We start from the raw sequence: 22,618 nt of genomic DNA on the forward strand, positions 1-22,618 counted from the left end.
CTTATTTATTCAGTAAGTTATGGGTCAAAGTATTTGCTGAGTACATTTCTAACTCTTCTGGCTTCAGTCTCATTGCCGTCTGTTCTGAAATTGTTAGGTTGCGTTCAAGAAAACAATGAAATATCACGCTGCCATCTGTCATGACAGCGTTTTCAGAAGTCTCCGGTTACCCCGTCCACACTGATCTGCCCGCGCAATGTTTTCAACATTACACACCCTGGAGAGCGTTTCTGAAAAGCTCCGGTTTCAGGGGATGAAAACGCCGTTTTAGTGTGGACGGAGGGTAAAACCAAAGAGAAAAAGCTTCGGTTACGGATTTATACGGGGTAGTGTGGATGCAGCCTGAGCTGAAGCTGAATATGCCTGAACTCTTACTTGGCATTTTATATTCTGCGTTGTTCAGTCATTTTGTTCTGTTGCCGTTTGTACAATTGTTTTTGTGTGTGTGTGTGTGTGTGTGTGTGTGTGTATGCATAATTGATTTACTTGTTTATTTATTATGTTTTTATTATTATTATTATTATTCTCTCTCTCTGCTAGATTATGTATTGCTTTGAACTGCTGCTGCTAAGTTAACAAATTTCATATCACGTGCTGGTGATAATAAACCTGATTCTGATTCTGATCTTTCTTTGAATGGATTCCATGGTTTTCTTTGTTTCATAGCTGTCTGTGGGGAAGACAAATCTCAGGGCTGTATACTGCGTGCATAATTTGATAATAAATGTACTCGGAATCTTTGAATTTAAAGAACCAACAGCCAAACTGTGATTTCTGATATCCCGCGTTCTCAAATACAGTCTCCTACTTGTGTGTGGACTGCTTCGGCTGCGGACCACATTCACTCTTTGTTTTCCAATTGTTCCAAGCTACTGTTGCTAACCTCTGCCACACCCTATAATTTGCTTCTCATTGCTGCATTAGGAAGGTCACTCAAACCCCACAGGCGAAATGGTAGCGCATCAGTTAGTGTGATACAATTACTGCTCGGGGCGTTGACGTTCCAGGTTCAGTTCCGGCACCTTCTGTAAGCAAGCTTCTACGCTCTTTCCCGTGTGTGCAAAAATGGAGCCAAAAAATAACATCCGGTGAGTTGCAGTTCTGTGGCTAAAAATACTTGTTAATAGAAACATAGAAAACCTACAGCACAATACAGGCCCTTCAGCTTACAAAGTTGTGCCAAACATGTCCTTACCATAGAAATTACTAGGCTTAACTATAGCCCTCTATTTTTCTAAGCTCCATGTACCTATCCAAAAATCTCTTAAAAGACCCTATCGTATCTGCCTCCACCACAGCTGCTGGCAGCCCATTCTATGCACTCACCACTCTCTGAGTAAAAAACTTACCCCTGACATCTCCTCTATACCTACTCCCCAACACCTTAATCCTGTGTCCTCTTGTGGCAACCATTTCAGCCCTGCGAAAAAGCCTCTGACTATCCATACAATTAATGCCTCTCATCATTTTGTACACCTCTATCAGGTCACCTCTCATCCTCCGACACTCCAAGGAGAAAAGGCCGAGTTCACTCAACCTGTTTTCATAAGGCATGCTCCCCAATCCAGGCAACATCCTTGTAAATCTTCTCTGCACCCTGCACTAGTTTCCACATCCTTTCTGTAGTGAGGCGACCAGAACTGAGCACAGTACTCCAAGTGGGGTCTGGCCAGGGTCCTATAGAGCTGCAACATTACCTCTCGGCTCCTAAGTTCAATTTCACGTTTGATGGAGGCCAATACACCATATGCCTGTGAGGTCAGAGGAAAATTGCCAGAGGGTTTAAAGCTGACAGGAAGGAGACAGTAATTCAAATAACTACCTGCTACAAGAGTGGTGTGCAGAAGAGCATCTCTGAATGCACAACACATTGATTCTTCAAGTGGATGGACTACAGCAGCAGAAGACCACAAGCATACACTCAGTGGCCACTGTATTAGGTACAGGAGGTACCAAGACTGTATATTTTAATTATTTGCACAATTCATCGTCTTGTGCACATTCATTGCTTTTTTGTCTTTAATTATGTATCGCTTTTCCATGAATTTTATTGTATTTCTTGATTTTCCTGGAAATGTCTGGAAGAAAATGAATGTCAAGGTAACATCTGTGGACATATACGTACTTTGATAATAAGTTTACTTTGACTTTGAGACTGTGGTCTTACTGAGACAAGAACACCTGCATGTGGGTCTGGAGGTCTCCACGGCACCTGCAGGTTCACATGCATTTTCATATCAAGTCAAGTCACTTTTATTGTTATTTCGACCATAACTGCTGGTACAGTACATAGTAAAAATGAGACAACGCTTTTTCAGGACCATGGTGTTACATGACACAGTACAAAAACTAGACTGAACTACATAAAAAAACAACACAGAAAAAACTACACTAGACTACAGACCTACCCACGACTGCATAAAGTGCACAAAACAGTGCAGGCATTACAATAAATAATAATCAGGACAATAGGGCAAGGTGTCAGTCCAGGCTCTGGGTATTGAGGAGTCTGATGGCCTGGGGGAAGAAACTGTTACATAGTCTGGTCGTGAGAGCCTGAATGCTTTAGTGCCTTTCCTCAGACGGCAGGAGGGAGAAGAGTTTGTATGAGGGGTGCATAGGGTCCTTCATAATGTTGTTTCCTTTGTGGATGCAGCGTGTAGTGTAAATGTCCGTAATGGCGGGAAGAGAGACCCCAATGATCTCAGCTGACCTCACTATCCGCTGCAGGGTCTTGCGATCCGAGATGGTGCAATTTCCAAACCAGGCAGTGATGCAGCTGCTCAGGATGCTCTCAATACAACCCCTGTAGAATGTGATGAGGATGGGGGTGGGAGATGGACTTCCCTCAACCTTCGCAGAAAGTAGAGATACTTCTGGGCTTTCTTTGCTATGGAGCTGGTGTTGAGAGACCAGGTGAGATTCTCCGCCAGGTGAACAGCAAGAAATTTGGTGCTCTTTACGATCTCTACCGAGGAGCCGTCGATGTTCAGCAAGGAGTGGTCGCTCTGTGCCCTCCTGAAGTCAACAACCATCTCTTTTGTTTTGTTCACATTAAGAGACAGGTTGTTGGCTCTGCACCAGTCTGTTAGCTGCTGCACCTCCTCTCTGTAAGCTGACTCATCGTTCTTGCTGATGAGACCCACCACGGTCGTGTCATCGGCGAACTTGATGATGTGGTTTGAGCTGTGTGTTGCAGCACAGTTGTGGGTCAGCAGAGTGAACAGCAGTGGACTGAGCACACAGCACTGGGGGGCCCCCCTGCTCAGTGTGAATGGTGTTGGAGATGCTGCTCCCGATCCGGACTGACCGAGGTCTCCCAGTCAGGAAGTCTAGGATCCAGTTGCAGAGGGAGGTGTTCAGGTCCAGTAGGCTCAGCTTTTCAATCAGTTTCTGAGGGAAGATTGTGTTGAATGCTGAACTGAAGTCTATGAACTGCATTCAAACGTATGTGTCTTTTTTGTCCAGGTGGGTTAGGGCCAGATAGAGGGTGATGGCAATGTCTGTTGAGCAGTTGGGATGGTATGCAACCTGCAGGGGGTTCAGTGTGGGGGGCAGCAGGGTCTTGATATGCCTCATGACGAGCCTCTCGAAACACCATGATGATGGATGTGAGTGCATCGGGACGGTAGTCATTTAGGCAGGACACTGAAGACTTCTTCGGCACGGGGACAATGGTGGTGGCCTTGAAGCACGTTGGAATAGTGGCGCTGCTCTGTACCTTTCCCTATACCCTCCTGTAAACACCTTTCCACATGCCTCTCATCATTTCATTATTATTCATCAGTGATAACTGTGCTCTTTAGATCAAAAACAGCGGCTTGTATTCTGGTGCTTTTTACAAGCTGTTGACAGAGATTGCACCTGTTATGGTGAATGCTGGCAGCTGTGAGAACTTGCAGTATGTGAGCAGAGATAATACCAGTTTCAGCATGGCAGTTTACCAGGAAGATCTATCTGTAAGCATCTTTTTGCTCTAAGTATTAGAATGAGTCCCATCTCTGCTTGAATACTATAAAGGGCAGTAAAGCAACTTCTGGTATTATGTTTTCCCAGCACATTTAAGGCTAGCACAGCTGGTGTCTCAGCTATGCCTGCAATGGCATGCCATAGTCTTCCAACTTCTTTTCACTTCTTCCTCTACCTAGGTCTCAAAGGAATGCAGCATAGATCACGGGTCTAAATTGGAAAAATATTGATTTCTCATCTTGATAGCTGGGAATTTAGGCCACGTGTTCCTCAACATTGCTTAAGTAATCTTTGAATAGTCCCATATGTTGTATTGGGATCTTAATCAGGCCAGGGTTAGCTGCATCAAAACTACATATAGGACAACTCAACTTTATGGGAATGTTACATTCTTTGTCACTAGACTTGTGATTTTCCACGTGAATCTACATTGTCTACAGTATACATGTTAAGAAATGCTAGTTGAAAAAATTATTTCTTTCACAAGTATTCTGTGGGAATGAATTTTATTTGGTACTTGCTTTGTAATTTGTGAGTGGTAGATTTCCAAACAGAATGGTTATAATGCAGGGGTTACCTGTATCCAGATCTCACTGAGCCTGATTATCTCCAGCCACACTTTGCTGAGCAACACAGGACTATGGATGCTGTCTGCCATGACCACACCCCTTCGATTTCTTGCCCCTTGCGAAGAACAGTACACATCATCTCCACAAAAATGAAAACTGGTGAATGTTAGAAACATCCAGCAGATCAGGCAGCATCTGTGGATGAAAATACAATTCATGTTTCAGGTTTGGACCATTCATCAGAATGCAGCATCTATTTTCACACCTGCCCAATGACATCTGGATGTGTTTGTAGTATCATGTTGTCGCCGGTTAAAGATGCCTTGCAGCAAGTCTGACCCTACATCTCATCCACCCACTGAGGAGTGTGGAGCTGCTACTGTGTTCATTTGTAGTGTTTTGGCCAATTACAGTGATAGTGGTCTTGAAATCATTTTTGTTCTGTTTCGACCTGAGGCATAATACTACTTAAAGTTGATTACCCATTGGTTTTAATGTTATGCAGAGAACCTCTTATAATTGCTTCATAAGTTCACTTCTTGCCATTTGAATACTGATAGTTCGTTACTATCTGAAAGCTGGAAATGGAAACTGGAGTAGTCTGATAGGCCAGAACCATGATTCAGTAAGACTCATCTTAAACCTCAGTAACCCCATATACTGTATCTTGATTCTCTTCATTTCTACAGATCTAACAGTTTCCGTCTTGAACTCATATTTGTACTTTGTGCTTTGTCTGTCTTGGTAAACTAATGCCACGTGTCCACCTTGTTGCAGGTGAAACGGAATCTATGCAGAATGAACAGAGGCGAGCTGAATGGTTGTCCTGACAACAGTGTTACAGCCTTTTCATTCACATTACCAGAGTACTTGTTTATTGACACACAACATGCAAACACACACACCTGCAACCTGCACCAGATGAAACTATTTCACGTTCTTTGATTATTTTTGCTATGAAAATGATAATCATGCACATCTTATTGAATATGAGTGAATTCCTGTGTATAATAAACTCAGCTGGCATATTGCCCTTTGTAAGAACACAAACAAATTGATCACTCAATGCATGATCTAGAAACATACCAAAACAATGGAGTTGAAACAAATATTTCAACTCAATATTATAATTGCCAGTCATTTCTCCCAGCTTTTGACTGCTGACGTTGGATTAGTACCTTCTGAAACTTTCTGAGAGTTCAGGTTTAATGTGGCTATGCAGTATTTCAGCAGGTTCATTAAATGACATCTGATGATATCCCCATAAAATCATTCAGAACTTCCCCAACCAGAAGCCCTGGATGAACCAAGAAATTCACAAACTGCTGAGAGCTAGGTCGGCAGTGTTCAGGACCGGTGACCCAGTCAGCTATAGGAGGTCTGGGTATCTCTGGAAAGCCATCTCACATTCAAAGTAGCAATTCCAGACTAAACTTGAATCACAGAGGAATGATCAACAGCCAAGGCAGAGCTTAAATGCCATCACCTACTACATAGCTAAATGATGAGACATATGTGACAACAGGGTTTTGCTCTCAGATGAGCTTTTATGCTTGTGCTGACTGACAGAACATTGATTTGCCTTCACAACCCCTTCCACAGCCACAATGACTCTGTGATCTAAATCTCTGAGGCCAATGTGAGAGCATACTTTAGGAGGGTTAACCCATGGAAAGCATCTGCCTAGATGGCATACCAGCCTGAGTAATGAAGACTTGTGCTAATCAACTGGCTGGAGTGTTCATGGACATCTTCATCCTCTTGATTCATCAGTTTGAGGTACCCACCTGCTTTAATCACCCGGCGCCCAAGAAAAATGTAGTAACCTGCCTGAATGACTACCAGCCATTAGCACTTGAATCCACTGTGATGAAGTGCTTTGAGAGGTTGGTGATGAAACATATCAACTCCTGCCTGAGGAGTGACTTGGATCTGCTCCAATTTGCCTACCGTCACAACAAGTCAACAGTAGATGCCATTTCATTGGCTCTACTAAACAGTCATCGGTGGACTATGGGAGGAAACCAGAGCACCTAGAGGAAACACACGCAGTCACGAGGAGATCGTATAAACTTTTTAGAGACAGTGCTGGAAATGAACTCAGAAAAACCCAAACTGTAATACTTTGCTACCATGGTGCCTGTATTTTATATTCTTTGGAAAGCTTATTTGAAGAGGACATGGAACAGTACAGCACTGGACAGGCCATTCAGCCCACAATATTGTGCTGATCTTCATTTATACCAAATGTCCTCCTCCAGTGTATCATCCATTTCCCTCCATTCACGTTAGTATCTTAAAGTCTCTTAATCTTCATCAAACTGCCCGATTCCACTACTATCCCTGGTAACCCATTAGTGGCGCCTAACACCTGGATTAGAAATAAGAAAACTTACTTCTGCCCTTGAACCTTAAAAGCATATCCTCTGGTGTCTGACACTTCTACCCTGAGGAAAAAGATTCCATCTACCCTAACTATACCTCTCATAATTTTGAAAGCATCTATCAACTCTTCACTTGGTCTCCAAAGGAGAACAACCCAAACTTATCCAAACTTTCCTTATTGCTTATACTCTTTAATCTATGTGCAATCTCTACATCCTTCCTATATTGGGACAACCAGAAATGCACACAATACTGCAAGTGTGATCTAGCTAAAGTTTTATATAGCTGCAGCATGACTTCCTTACACTTGTTCTCAACACCCTGCTAATGAAGACAAGCATGTCAAGTGCCTTCTTTACAAACTTATCCACTTGCATAGCGACTTTTAGTGAGCTGTTGACCTAGACTCCAAGATCCCTCTGTATCTCAATGTTACTAAGGTGACTGCCATTAACTGTGTATGTTCTCCTTTCTTTTGACCACCCAACATGCAAAACCTCACACTTGCTGAGATTAAACTCCATCTGCCATTTCTCCACCCATATCTGTAACTGTCCTATATCCTGCTGTAATGTTGAATATTTCTTAATGCTGTCTACAACTCCACCCATTTTCAAAGGTTCATTTATTATTAAAGTATATACCTCAGAAATTCTTTTGGCGTCATCCATAAATTTGCTTATCCACCCACCAACATTTTCATCCAACTCATTGACACACAGTATATCACAAACAACAGAGGTCCCAGCAGCGACCTTTGAAAAACTCCACTGGTCATAGACTTCCAGTCAGAATACCAGTGTTTCACCCCTACACTCTGTCCTCTATAGAAAAGCCAATTCCAAATCCAAACTTGAAACTTACTCTGGATCTCATATATCATCACTGAATCAACCTACTGTAGGAGATTTTATTAAATACATTAATAAAGTCCATGCAGATAATGTCCATTCCCTTACCCTCATCAAGCACCATTGTTACCTCTCAAAAAATGTGATCATTTTTGAAGGCTTAGCCTGCTCTGCACAAAGCCATACTGACTGTCCCTAAGTAGGCCATGCCCTTCCAACTGCACATAAATCCTTTTCCGCAGTTTCCTCTTCAATAGCTTCCTTACCGCTGATGTGAGGCTCACTGGCCTACAGCTACCTGGATTATCTCTGCTTCTTTTCTGGAATAAAAGCACAACATTTGCCACTCTCCAGTCTTCAGGGACCTCCCCGTTGCTGGTGAGGACAAAACGATCCCTGACAAAGCTCCAGCAAATTCCTCAGTTGCTTATTTCAGTATTTTGGGATATATGCCATCAGTCCCTGGTGACATTCCACCTTAAGGCTTTTCACAAGACCCAGCACCATCTCCTTCTTAATATCAAACTGCCCCAGCACATTAGCATGACCCAATCTGTTTTCACTGTCCTCTAATTCCCTGTTTGTAAATACTGCGATGTGTAGTGGAGAGTGTATTGACTGGCTACATCATGGCCTGGTTTGGAAACATCAATACCTTTGAATGGAAAATCCTACAAAAGGTACTGGATTTGGGCCAGTACATCATGGGGTAAAGACTTACCAGCCATTGAGCACATCTACATGAAATGTTGTCATAGGAAAGCAGTATCCGTCATCAAAGATCCTCACCACCCAGGTCATGCTCTATTCTCGTCACTGCTATCAGGTAATGGTAGAAGAACCTCAGGAATTGCACCACCAGGTTCAAGAACAGTTACCATCAAACTCTTAAACAAGAGGGGATAGCTACACTCACATGCCTATCCATTGAGATATTCCCACAACCAATGATCTCACTTTAAGGAACACACACAAAATGCTGGTGGAATGCAGCAGGCCAGGCAGCATCTATAGGGAGAAGCACTGTCGACGTTTTGGGCCGGGACCCTTCGTCACAACCCTTACTGACAAAGAGTCTCAGCCCGAAACGTCGACAGTGCTTCTCCCTATAGATGCTGCCTGGCCTGCTGTGTTCCACCAGCATTTTGTGTGTGTTGCTTGAATTTCCAGCATCTGTAGATTTCCTCGTGTTTGATCTCACTTTAAGGACTCTTTATTGTTGTTTATTTGTATTTGCATTTGCACAGTTTGTTGTCTTCTGCACTCTGGTTGATCTTTCACTGATCATGTTACAGTTACTATTCTATAGATTTGTTGAGTATGCCCACAAGAAAATAAATCTCAGGGTTATATATGGTGACAATATATGTACTTAGGTAACAATATTTGCTTTGAACTTTGAACTTTGAACTAACATATCCGCCTCTTGCTCTGACTCTGACAAATTTGTTTGGGTAAACCTACCCTCTCCTTAGTTATCCACGTTTTCTTCATAAAAGTATAAAATGCCTTGGGATTATCCTTGACCCTACACACCAAGGGAATTTCATGGTTTATTTTGGTCTTCCTAATTGTCTTTGTATCTATCTTTATATTCCACAAGTGACATATGAGCGCTATAAATTTTTCACATGTAAGCAGAAAGCTGGTCAAACAATTGATCAATTTGTTATGGAACTGAGAAACCACAGTAAAATATGCTACTTTACAGAGCTGACGGACTCTCTCATTAAAGACAGAATTGCTTGCGGCATTCTGGATAATGCTCTGAGACAAAGACTCTTAAGAGAACCAGACATAAATTTGGAAAAAAGCTTTGATTCTCTGCAAAGCTTCAGAAACTGTGACATCGCAGGCTAAAGAGCTTTTTATTGAGAGCTACATAGATGCTGTGGAAAAGCGCAAAAATATTAGAAAAATTGATAAAACAGCAAAGAAACCGACAGAGAGCAAGGTGTCATCTGAAAGAAAAAAGCTTAGTGATCGCTGTGGGCGGGAGCACCAACTTAGAAAGTGTCCAGCGTATGGGAAAATGTGCAATCACTGCGGTAAGAGTAATCATTTTTCATGCAATTGTAGAAGTAGAAAGGAAATAAAACACGTAAATGCAGTGCTTGAAAATGAACGTGAGGAGTTTTATATTGAGGTGCTTTGTGAAAACAAACAAAATAAGAATGACTGGACTATTTCATTGCAAGTGAACCAAAACACATTCTGTTTAAATTGGATACTGGAGCACAAGTAAATGTTCTTGCAGAATCTGAGTTTAATGCATTAAAGCCAAGACCAAAGTTACATCAGACAAATATAAAAGTGGCTGGGTATTTAGGTACAGACATTCCAGTTAAAGGAACAAAAATATTGTGCACACGCTTTCATTTGTGGTCGTGCCAAAAAATGTACAGTCAATACTTGGTTTATCTGCCTGTGAGAGACTGAATTTGGTGAAAAGAGTCTTAGTCCTGGACAGTGACACAGAGTCAGAATACAGTGACTTGATGAAAGAGTATGAGGACTTGTTCAAAGGGCTTGGTTGTCTTCCAGGAGAGCACACGATTAAAATTGACAACACAGTGCCACCCGTAGTACATTCATGTAGAAAAGTGCCCTTTTCATTACATCATCAACTGAAAACAGAACTTGATAGAATGGGACGGATAGGAGTCATAAAAAAATTGATGAACCGACTGAATGGGACAATTCGTTTGTTATTGTTAATAAGAAAAATGGAAAAATGAGGATTTGCTTAGATCCAAGAGTCTTGAATCGAGCCATTAAAAGAGAGCATTTCAAATTGCCTACTTGTGAAGAAATTATGTCGCAGTTTGCTAATGCAAAGTACTTTAGTAAATTAGATGCATCCTCTGGATTCTGGCAACTTAAACTAGATGAACCGAGTTCAAAGTTGTGTACCTTTAACACTCTCTTTGCCAGGTACCGTTTTCTTAGGCTTCCGTTTGGAATTGCATCAGCTCCTGAAGTGTACCATAAGATCATTCACATGCTATATGAGCACCATTAAGGGTATGGATTCTTCCATGGACGATATTATTGTTTGGGGATCATCTAAACAAGAGCATGACGCCAGACTCAGACAAATCTTTGAGGCAACACGCAAGGCAAACCTGAAGTTGAATAAAGACAAATGTCAGCTAGGAGTGACTGAACTTACCTTTGTGGGCGATATCATCAGCAATGAGGGTGTTCGTCCTGATCCATTGAAGGTTTCTGCTATTGAGAACATGCCAAGACTGCAATGTAAAAAGGATGTTCAAAGGTTTATGGGAATGGTCAACTACATGGGAAAATTTGTACCCAATCTTTCAGAACAGCTTGCTCCATTGAGGCAGCTAACAGAAAAGAAAAACAAATGGAACTGGAATCATGAAGAGGAGAAGGCATGGCAAAATCTCAAGAAAGTGCTCACCAAAGAACCTGTGTTGAAATTCTATGATGCTGAGAGACCCATCAAAATCTCATGTGATGCATCTCAGGCAGGCTTAGGGGCAGTACTACTCCAGAAACATGATCAGGAATGGCTACCAGTGGCATATGCATCTCGTTCATTATCTGATCCAGAAACAAGGTATGCCCAAATTGAAAGAGAGTTGCTCAGCATTATGTTTGCTTGCAAGAGATTCCATCAGTTTGTGTCAGGGCAATCTATTGATGCTGAAACTGATCATTAGCCTCTGGTTACATTGTTTCACAAACCTTTAAACAACTGTCCTTTGCGAATTCAGTGAATGATGATCAAATTGCAAAGATCTGCCTTGAATGTGTCATACACACCTGGAAAATTCATGTACACGGCTGACACACTTTCCAGAGCTGTGGATCCAACAACAAAAGACAGTCACAGGGACGCTGTTGATGTTCAGGCATTTGTTGATATGATCATAGAGACTGTACCTGCTGCTCCCAAAAAGTTGGAACTGCTGCGTCTTGAGACAGAGAAGGACAAAATTCTCACTCAGGTAATACAAGTGGTGATGGATGGATGGCCAGATAATAGGCATGACTGTACCTCAGTAGTACAAGATTATTGGAACCACAGACCAGAACTGTCTGTTGTGGATGGGATATTGTACAAAGGTAGCAGAATTGTGATTCCTAAAAGAAATGCTTGGGAAAATTCATGAAGGCCACCTAGGTATTGAGAAGTGTAAGAGAATGGCGCAGGAAGTGATGTTTTGGCCCAGAATGAATCAAGAAATTGCAGAATTGGTGTCTTTTTGTCAAATGTGCCTTGAATACCAACCTAGCAACCCTAAGGAGCCACTGCATCCTCATTTTATTCCTCAGAGACCTTATCAGAAGGTAGGCGTTGATATTTTTGTAACCGATAACAAAGATTATCTATTAATAACAGATTACTACTCACTGTATCCTGAAATGTGTGGTTTGAGCAGAACAACTGCAGAGAATGTAATTGCATGCATGGAATCAGTTTTTCATGGTGTACCTAATGAAGTTTTCACAGACGATGGTCCACAATTCAATGGTGAACACATGAAACATTTTTCTATTGAATGAAGCTTTGTTCATTCAACATCTAGTCCATTTCTCCCCCAGTCCAATGGATTGGTTGAGAAGTCGGTAGGAATTATCAAGAAACTGATGCACAAAGCAAAAGATAGTGGAAGTGATTTTTATAAAGCTTTGGTAGCCTATCGTAGTCCTCCGCTTGAATGTGGATTTTCACCTGCTCAGCTCTTGATGGGACACCGTTTGAGATCCAATCTGCCAATAGATGAGAGCCTTCCGAGAACAGAGGGAGGTGAACAAGTGAAAAGATGGAAAGATGAACACAAAGCAAAGCAGAAAACATACTTTGACAGATGTTCTCGTCCACTACCTGAACTGCACCAAGGAGATGAAGTGAGGATACAAGACGAAATGAACACATGGACACAGAAAGCTACAGTACTTGAAGAAGTACAACCCAGATCATACCTGGTCCAAACAGAAGAAGGAGCAATGTTAAGAAGATATCACAAAGACCTCAAGAAAGAGCCAACTTCAGAGTTTCAATTAACTGATGCAGACCAGACTAAACATGAAAATAACAACGAAACACAAGAACTGTGTGAATCACTTAGGTCTACTCGTGTTCCTAAACCCCCAGAGAGACTGATAGAGACATGTTAAATTATACATTTTTATAAATTAACCATTTCTGGTTAATGTTGTTAATTGTTTTTCTTTTTAAGGAAAGGAAGATGTGGTGATCTCACACGTCACATGTAAGAACATGATTGGTCAGGGTTATGAGCATGTGCAGATATGACAGAATGATCGAGAAGCTTGTACAGTGAAAACGTGGTTGCTGTTTGCTATTAAGTAAAAGTTCTAGTTTTAATTCTTCCAGAATATGGTTTGTTTTTATACGTACCCACGGTATGTATAAAAAACACAACAACGCATGCTCTCTCTAAACAGAGAAGCAATAATTAAAATCTTCCAGATAAGTTATTTTGCTACTTTTACTAATCCTTCTAATCTCTACTTTTCTCTAACATTTTCTAACTGCTATTTGTAAATACTAATGGAGCAACCACTACTTTATCTTTAAGTTCAAATCATGTTGACTCTACACACCAATCCTCTCTGACCACAATCTTTTATCAAGATCAACATTCTACATGCCTTTTCAATCTCCCTGAAATACATAATATTCCCATACGTTGATTTCTCATTCTTTCAGTAATATGAGGCCCATATCCTGTGCAGTATATTCTACAACACCTCCTCGCTGATAATCAATACAGGTGCTTTCTTAACTACTGCTCTACTCTTGTTACTCTCATGACTGTGTGGGTAAGATAAGTTGAAATGCCATGTATAAATTCACAGATGACACAAGTGTTGTTGGTAAAGTCTCAGATGGCAACAAGGAGGTGTGCAGGTATGCAATAGATCAGCTGGTTGAGTGGTGTCACAACGGCCTCACGCTCAATGTCAGTAAGACCAAGGAATTGATTGTGGACTTCAGAAAGGGAAGTCAGGAGAACATGCATCAGTCTTCACTGAGGGACACAGTAGAAAGGGTGAGCAGTTTTGAATTCCTTGGTGTCAATATCTCTGAGGGTCTATCCTGGACATTGATGTAATGATGAGGAGGGCACTGCAGCGGTTATATTCCATTATGAGCTTCAGAAGATTTGATATGCTAGCACAAATGCTTGCAAATTTCTACAGATGTACCATTTCAACTTCCTGCTTCACAGAATCACAAGAGATTGTAGAGGATTGTAGATTCAGCCAGCTGCATCACTGGGTCAACCCTCTCAACCATGAGGACATCTTCAAGAATGCCTAAAGAAGGCAGCAACCATCATTAAGGGCTCTCGCCATCCATGACATCCCTCTTCTCATTACCGCTGTCAGAGAAGAGGTACAAGAGCCTGAAGACACACACACAGTGATTTAGAAACATTTCTTCCTGGATTTCTGTGCAGTCCATGAACCGATGAACAGTACCTCATTATTCTTTTAAATGTGCTACTTATTTATTTTTTGTAATTTGTCGTATTTTCACGTCTTTGGACTACCGCTGTTGCAAAATAACAAATTCCACATCATAAAAAAGTGATGTGGACCTGATTGTGATTCTGAAACTGAAACTGCATATTACAATGGCCAGCTTTTAACAGGTTTTGATTTGTGTTAACATTCCTCCTTTTGTGTTTTTAATTGCCTGTTATCTTAACTTTCACTTCAATCACTTGAAGATCCTCTTTTACATAACTAAATTATAACATTATCCTCATCTATTTGTAGTTCTCAGTCAGATTTGTTTTCTGGCCAAAAACATACCCCACCCCATCATCCTCTTGCATCTTTGCACATTTAATCAGTGCTCAGTTTAACCATTTCCCAGCAGCTCTGCACCTGTTCTGCTGAAGTATACTTTATTAAAGAGTCATAGAGCAATTTCGCACAGAAGTAGGCCCTTTGCCTACCCCCATTGACTCACACATGGATCTTACCACCCTCACCGATGTATTTATCCAAATTTCTCTTAAGTGCTGAAATTGAACCCTCATCTAGCACTTCCGCTGGCAGCTTGTTCTACACTTGCACCATCCTCTGAGTAAGAAGTTCCCCCTCAGGTTTCCCTTAAATTTTCAACTTTCACCCTTAAATTATAACCTCTAGTTTAAGTCTCACCCAATCTCCATCGATAATGCCTGCTTACATTTATCCTATCCACTGTATACCCCTCATAAAATTGTATGAAGAAGAAGAAGGAAGCCCTTAACTCCAAGTGGAGTCATCAGGGTGCCGTTGTGACAGTGTTTTTTTATCAGGCTTCCTTGATTTTACGAGGCCAAGTTGCTAGCTCGACGCTCAACCCAGCACAAATGGAAAAGGTGCAAGGGAACCAGCTGGATTCGAACTCGGGAGCCTTCACTCCGAAGTCTGGCGCTGATGTCACTATGCCCCCAGCTGGCTCATAATTTTGTATACCTCTATCAAATCTCCCCTCATTCTCTTATTTTCCAGGGGAAAAATTCCTAACCTATTTAACCTTTCCCTCTAACTCAGATCCTTAAGTCCCAGCAACATAGTTGCAAATTTTCTCTGCACTCTTTCATATTCCTATGGAATAGTTCGTATAAATCTTTCATTTGCTCACCACATCTAACAAGTTGAAATCCTTCTTTCTAGATCCATGCAGTAAAGCATTGATTTAATTCTTCTTGTCTATACCAATGTTACTATATAGATGGAGAAGAAACAGAGTGATAGTCAAAGAAAAGTACAGCAGCGAAACAGGCCTTTCGGCCCATTTAGTCCATGCTAAACCATTTAAATCACCTACTCCATTTGACCTGCATCCCGACCATAGCTCTCCATACCCTTTTTATCCATGTATCTATCCAAACTTCTCTCAAGCGTTGAAATTGAGCTTGCCTGCACCACTTGCGCTGGCAACTCATTCCACACTCTCACGACCCTCGAGTGAAGAAGTTACCCCTCATGTTCCCCTTCTATCTGGAGATTAGCTCTGACAGTGGCTCAGTGGTGGAAGTCTTTCCCTGATGCAGAAGGTTATGGGTTCAAGTCTGTCTCTGATAAAGAGTACAACATTTATGCTGATTACAGTACTGAGAGAGGGTACGTGATCAGACAATGACTTAATTGGTATCTCAATTGGGTCTAAAAGATCTCATGATGTTGTTTTGAGACTAAAAATTCTTTGGGCTACTAGTCATCCCTAAGACAAGGTGTTTACCACAGAGTAATTAGTTGTGATTTATGGGAGCTCGCTATGTGCAAATTCTTTGCTGTGCTTCCTACATTACCTTCGTGACTACACTTTAAATGTAATTCAAAGACTGTAAAACATTGAACATGGTACACGACAGCTTAGTAGAGACCCCTTGGCCCACGATGTTGTGCTGATTTTATGACCCACTCTAAGATCAATCCACAAATGCCCACACCCCCACACCATACACACGGATCTCCACCTTTCCGTCATCCGTGCACAAGCTTCTCAAGTGTCCGCAAAGCATCCACCTCCATCACCACCCTTGCACGGTGCTCCAAGCACTCACCACTCTCTGACACCGTGCACCGTCTTTGCCCTCAGAAACATTCTGTGCAAGTATGAGTCATTCTTTGAATAATGCTTGTGAGGCCCTGTTCCCAATCTCCTAAATACAGCGTGAAGAACCAAGGCCTCCTTTTGTTTGTGTTGCACCTCTTACTCATTAGTAAGGAATGTTAAAGAATACAAGGAATGCAGTTTAATGTGTTTTTCCGAAACATGGCTGACGGCTAACATCCCGGATGTAAATGTAGAATTACCTGGTTTTACTACGGTAAGATTTGACAGAGATGCCAAAAAGTGTGGGAAGAAGAAAGGAGGGGGACTCGCTGTCTACATTAACAAAAGATGGTGTAACCCTGGGCATGTGAGTACAAAGATCTCCGTTTGTGAAAGAGATATTGAGCTGATCGCCGTGAGTATGAGGCCATATTACCTGCCTCGAGAATTCGCAAGCGTCATTGTGGTGAATGTGTATGTCCCGCCGTGTGCCGACGCAACGGTAGCGTGTGACGTCATCAGCTCCGCTGTTGCTAGGCTTCAGACACAGCACCCTGAGGCACTGGTGATAATTACAGGGGACTTCAACCATGTGACTTTGGACAAGACACTACCTGCTTTCTCCCAGTACGTGGATTGCTACACCAGGGGTAATAGGACTATTGACCTACTGTATGCAAACGTAGAGGAGGCATATAGTGCATCCCCACTGCCTTCATTGGGGAAAGCTGATCACAACCTGGTTTTGTTACAGCCCAGATATAAATCTATTGTGATGAGGCATCCCACTACCACACGCTCTTTTAGGAAGTGGACTCCTGAAGCTGAACAGGCCCTGAGAGACTGCTTCGGTACTACTAACTGGGATGTACTGCAAGGGGGGCTCTGTGGGGGCGTTGAGGAGGTCACTGAATGCACAACGGACTATATTAATTTTTGTGTGGATGCGGTTGTTCCTGTTAGAACTGTTCGCTGCTATCCCAATAATAAGCCCTGGATCACTAGTCACATCAAAGGCCTCCTAAACCAGAAGAAGAGGGCCTTTAAAGATGGTGATCGGTTGGAGCTTAAAAGAGTTCAGAAGGAACTCAGAGTACAGATAAGGGGGGCAAAGGAGCAGTATAGGAGGAAGCTAGAACAAAAGCTGCAGAAAAAAAGCATGAAGGAGGTGTGGGATGGGATGAAGATCATCACCGGATGTGGTGCAAAGCGGAGGGCGAACATAAGTGGAGATGTGGAGAAAGCGAACCAGCTGAACAACTTCTTCAACAGGTTCGACAGCTCAATCTCATCCTCACCGCAGAAATCCACACCAGGCTTACTTCCCTCACAGGAAAATAGCCACTCACAGGAGACCTTGCCCACGCCCAGGATTACGGCTGCACAGGTGGAAGGTCAACTGAGGAAGATCTGTACCAGCAAGGCGGCTGGACCAGATGGAGTTTCCCCACGATTACTGAGGGCCTGTGCGACTGAGCTGGGAGAACCACTACAGCGCATCTTCAACATGAGCCTGGAGCAGAGAAGAGTACCCAGACAATGGAAAACATCCTGTATTGTCCCGGTACCGAAGAAACCACAACCAAAGGAGTTGAATGACTTCAGACCTGTTGCCTTGACGTCGCACGTGATGAAGACCATGGAGCGGCTGATAATACAGAATCTGAGGCCACAAACCAGGCACGCCCAGGATCCTCTTCAGTTTGCGTATAAGGAGAAGGTGGGAGTGGAGGATGCTATCACGTATTTGCTGCACAAATCACTCTCTCACCTAGAGGGGGTCAGTTGTGCTGTGAGGATTACATTCCTTGACTTCTCTAGTGCCTTTAACACCATCCAGCCCAAGATCTTAAGGCACAAACTAACGGAGATGGGAGTAGACTCTCACATGGTGGATTGGATAGTGGACTACTTGACAGATAGACCTCAGTATGTGCGGTTGGGAGACTGTAGGTCTGACACGGTGGTCAGCAGCACAGGGGCGCCGCAGGGAACCGTACTCTCTCCGGTCCTGTTCACCCTGTACACATCAGACTTCCAATATAACTCAGAGTCCTGCCATGTGCAGAAGTTCGCTGATGACACGGCCATAGTGGGGTGTGTCAGGAATGGATAGGAGGAGGAGTATAGGAAACTGATACAGGACTTTGTGATATGGTGCAACTCAAACTACCTGCGTCTCAATATCACCAAGACCAAGGAGATGGTGGTGGACTTTAGGAGATCTAGGCCTCATATGGAGCCAGTGATCATTAATGGAGAATGTGTGGAGCAGGTTAAGACCTACAAGTATCTGGGAGTACAGTTAGACGAGAAGCTAGACTGGACTGCCAACACAGATGCCTTGTGCAGGAAGGCACAGAGTCGAATGTACTTCCTAAGAAGGTTGGCGTCATTCAATGTCTGTAGTAAGATGCTGAAGATGTTCTATAGGTCAGTTGTGGAGAGCGCCCTCTTCTTTGTGGTGGCGTGTTGGGGAGGAAGCATTAAGAAGAGGGACGCCTCACGTCTTAATAAGCTGGTAAGGAAGGCGGGCTCTGTCGTGGGCAAAGTACTGGAGAGTTTAACATCGGTAGCTGAGCGAAGGGCGCTGAGTAGGCTACGGTCAATTATGGAAAACTCTGAACATCCTCTACATAGCACCATCCAGAGACAGAGAAGCAGTTTCAGCGACAGGTTACTATCGATGCAATGCTCCTCAGACAGGATGAAGAGGTCAATACTCCCCAATGCCATTAGGCTTTACAATTCTACCGCCAGGACTTAAGAACTTTTTAAAGCTATTATTAATGCTTTTTGAGATGGTGATTTAGATGCATATCATATTTTTTTTTTACTGAGTTAAGTATTGTATGTAATTAGTTTTGCTACAACAAGTGTATGGGACATTGGAAAAAAGTTGAATTTCCCCATGGGGATGAATAAAGTATCTATCTATCTATCTTACGTGGAGCAAGTTTCCCTTTGCTTCATGCTTCCAGAAGCTGCAGTATTCCTTGTGAACACTACTTAGCCACGAATCAGCAGGAACTGTTTGGTTCAGATTGCAAGTGATTTTGTTAGAATCCCTAGCCAGCTGGAACTGTATTTCCAGCTACAGTCCTAAGCTCCCATCTTTCTTGAGTCATCTTATGAATGTTGCTGTGTGCCATGTCCAGGCCTTGCCAGTAATCCTCAATGTTAGCATAGGGAATTAGACCTTCCAGTCTATTTCAGAGCATCTGAAAAAATGCTGGAGGAAGTAAGTAGGTTAGGCTGCATTTGTGGTGGGACGTGGACAGTCAAGGTTATTGGGTTAAGACCCTTCATCTGGATTGGATTATTTCCAGGCATTGTTTGTCCCAAAAACTCATTTCCAGTTGATTTCCTTCAGTTAATGACTCTTTTCTCCTCCCTATCTGCTTCCCATCTCTCATTATTTTCTCCAATTTAGCTTTTGTAAACTCCCCCTTCCCACCTTCCTTAATGTGTCAGACAGTTTCCAGCTTCCAAATTGGAAAGCTCTTGATCTTACTGGATTACTTCTAAGAGACATTTTACTGTTCATGATCCTCTTTACGAAAAAGGTGGTAAATATTTGGAATTCTGTCTGTAAGGCCATAAAGGCTCACTTAATGAGCTCATTCAAAACAACCATCAATATTTATTCTAATATTAGAGAAATTAAGAGATCCAGGGATAGAGCATAAAATTATGTTAGGGCCAGGCACAATGGCTGAGAAGGCTCCAGGGGGTCATATGGTCTCCTCCTGCTCCTAGTTCTTATGTTGCTCAGTTCTGAATCGGCACATTGTGCTGAATCCATGAGCAGGAGCAGAAAATAACCGAGGCTGGAAACCCAAAATCAAAATAATGTCAGGAACCCTCAGCAGTGGGGAGTGAAGCAGACGATGACATCTTGAGTCAAGGAATTGGGATGGCACAGTAGTGTAGTGGTTAGCACAATGCTTCACAGTACAGGAGACCCAGGTTCAATTCCCACCACTGCAGGCTGGTAGGTTAGTTGGTCATTATAAATTGTCCTGGGGGTTGCAGGGTAGCATGGCTTGTCGGGTTGGAAAGGCGTATTCCACGCTGCATCTCAATAGATAAATAAATAAAAGTCATGAGACAAGTGTGTAAGCTGCAGAGAAATGAGTTGGAGAAAAGAATCCTTGTTTTTGTAACATATGTGAATGCAGAAGCAAGCAGAGGTTTACACCCAATCAAATGTAAGAATGAAAATAGAAACCATTGAGAATAAAGACAGTAAATATCACTGCCTGGTCGGCTGTGTACTTCCAGCATTCTCTGCTGTTATTAAAGCAGAATCATGAGAAAAGTAATGAATTGCTCATGGAAGACTCTTTTCCTTGAACAGTGGGAATGAAGCACGTTGAGTAAATGCGATCATAGATGTTCACCAACTATTGTGAAGGAGAGCACAATGCTAAAAGGATAGTATTGCTTTATATGGGACCTTTCAGCTCATCTCTGCCTTTACAGTCAATAGTGCTCAATGTTACAAGCATCCTGCAGTCTTCCAGTCCTTAAAGTTGGTCAGATAAAAGGAGAGATCTTTGATTCCAGGAAACATGAAAGACTGCTGGAAGTCCAAAGCAGCAGACACAAAATGCTGGAGGGGCTCAGTGGGTCAGGCAGCATCATGGAAAGGTTTGGCCGCCGGGAACTCACGCTTTTGCCGGATGGAGTGGAGTCGTCTATTGTGTCCGGTACTCCAGATGGGGCCTCCTCTACATTTTTGAGACCCGTCATAAATTGGGGGACTACTTCGTCGAGCACCTCCGCTTCATCCACCAAAGGTGGAATTCTCCGTTGGCCAAACCTTTTAACTCCGATTCCCATTCACATTCCGACATGCTAGCCCATGGCCTTCTCTCGTGCCAAGATGTGGCCACACTCAGCAGCTTCTGTTCCATCAGGGTGTTCTGGCATCTTCCTTCTTCCTTTCCAGTCAGCTGGTTCTTCATTGATGCTGCCCGACCTGCTCCAGCATTTTATGTGTGTTGCTTTGATTCCAGGAAGTGGGATTAGAAAGGGTGAAACAAGGTTCTTGCCAACGGCACTTCACTAGTGGGTTATGTTCTCAGAAGGGTCACTCAGTCTAAGCTTACCAGTTTCATGCGTGGCTGGCTGACATTGCCTGCTACGTTAATTTGATGTTCAGCCCTTCAAGCTGTCTTGTAGAGTCATGGCATTGCACATGTGACAGTGGGTGGGATCTGAGCAACAACACTTTGTAGAAGCACTTCAGCGCCATTTCCACAATATGTTGAAATCAATCATATGTTGAAGTCCTGGAGAAGGGCTTGAACTTGCAACCTTCCACCTGACGGACTAGAGGGGAGGCCGCTGAACCAAACTTGACAACAGTGAAACCCAGCAACTAGATGCACACGGTCCTTATGGATCGGCCATGCAGTACCTATTGCTCCATTTAATGGAATGAAATTATTCTATAATGACTGCCTACACAACTTGTAACATGAAATGATAACCGTTGCCTGAGAAATGGTGTTTCTGTCCTCAGTGTTGTTCGATGATTCACCCAACCAGTCACAGATTGTTTCCTGTGGGCTTTTATTACTTACTGACATTATTAAATAAAAGAAAAATGTATGGTTCTATTTCTAACATTGTGTAAATTACATGCTAATTGGACGCTAATTAAACATTTAACCTTTGATATATCTCAGTCAGTCAAAACTATAAGGTATACTTTTGATTAGTTGCTTTTTCGGACTTCTCCCATTTTTTAAAGTATTGTGCAAGATTGTTACTTTAAGAAGGATTTACCTATAATGTTATTAGTCTTTCATGGCTTATCAGGACCGGGGACAGCACAAGGTAATAGATAACGAGCACGTAGATCTAGAAGGTGGGGGAAGCAGACTGATGGGAAGGAGAAGGAAGAGAAGAGGAACTGAATGGGATGTTTCTCATTGGTCCCACACCACCAGGTTCAGGAGCAGTTATTACCCTACAACCCTCAGGTTCCTCAACTGGCATGGACAATTTCACTCACCTCAACATTGAAATGATTCCACAACCTACAGGCTCACTTTCAAGGACATTACAACTCATGTTGTAATATTACTTTTCTATTGTTTTACACATTGTTTTTTTGTCATTCTTCATTTGTGAATATTTATTTACATAAATTCTATTGCAATTTTTTATTTTCCTGAAAATATCTGCAAGAATATTAATCTCAAAGTAGCACATGATGACACATATGTACGTTGGTAATAAATTAACTTGGACTTATGATTGTGACTTAGACT

The 22,618-nt window shown here is 42.5% G+C and overlaps 1 protein-coding gene and 1 long non-coding RNA gene across 8 annotated transcripts in view; one reads left to right on the top strand and one right to left on the bottom strand.

The window, feature by feature from the left end:
* The window catches only part of LOC140715275 (catenin alpha-3-like), a 1,577,100-nt gene that overhangs the window by 240,986 nt on the left and 1,313,496 nt on the right, over positions 1-22,618 (top strand). The window lies entirely within an intron of this gene.
* On the bottom strand, positions 4,611-11,298 carry LOC140715277 (uncharacterized). The gene is made up of 3 exons (XR_012096097.1): positions 11,202-11,298; positions 10,947-11,025; positions 4,611-4,733 (listed from the first exon to the last, which is right to left on the bottom strand). It is a non-coding gene; the product is annotated as an uncharacterized lncRNA (long non-coding RNA).

The sequence above is a fragment of the Hemitrygon akajei genome, chromosome 23 (genome assembly GCF_048418815.1).
Source record: "Hemitrygon akajei chromosome 23, sHemAka1.3, whole genome shotgun sequence".
Classification (NCBI taxonomy): Eukaryota; Metazoa; Chordata; class Chondrichthyes; order Myliobatiformes; family Dasyatidae; genus Hemitrygon; species Hemitrygon akajei.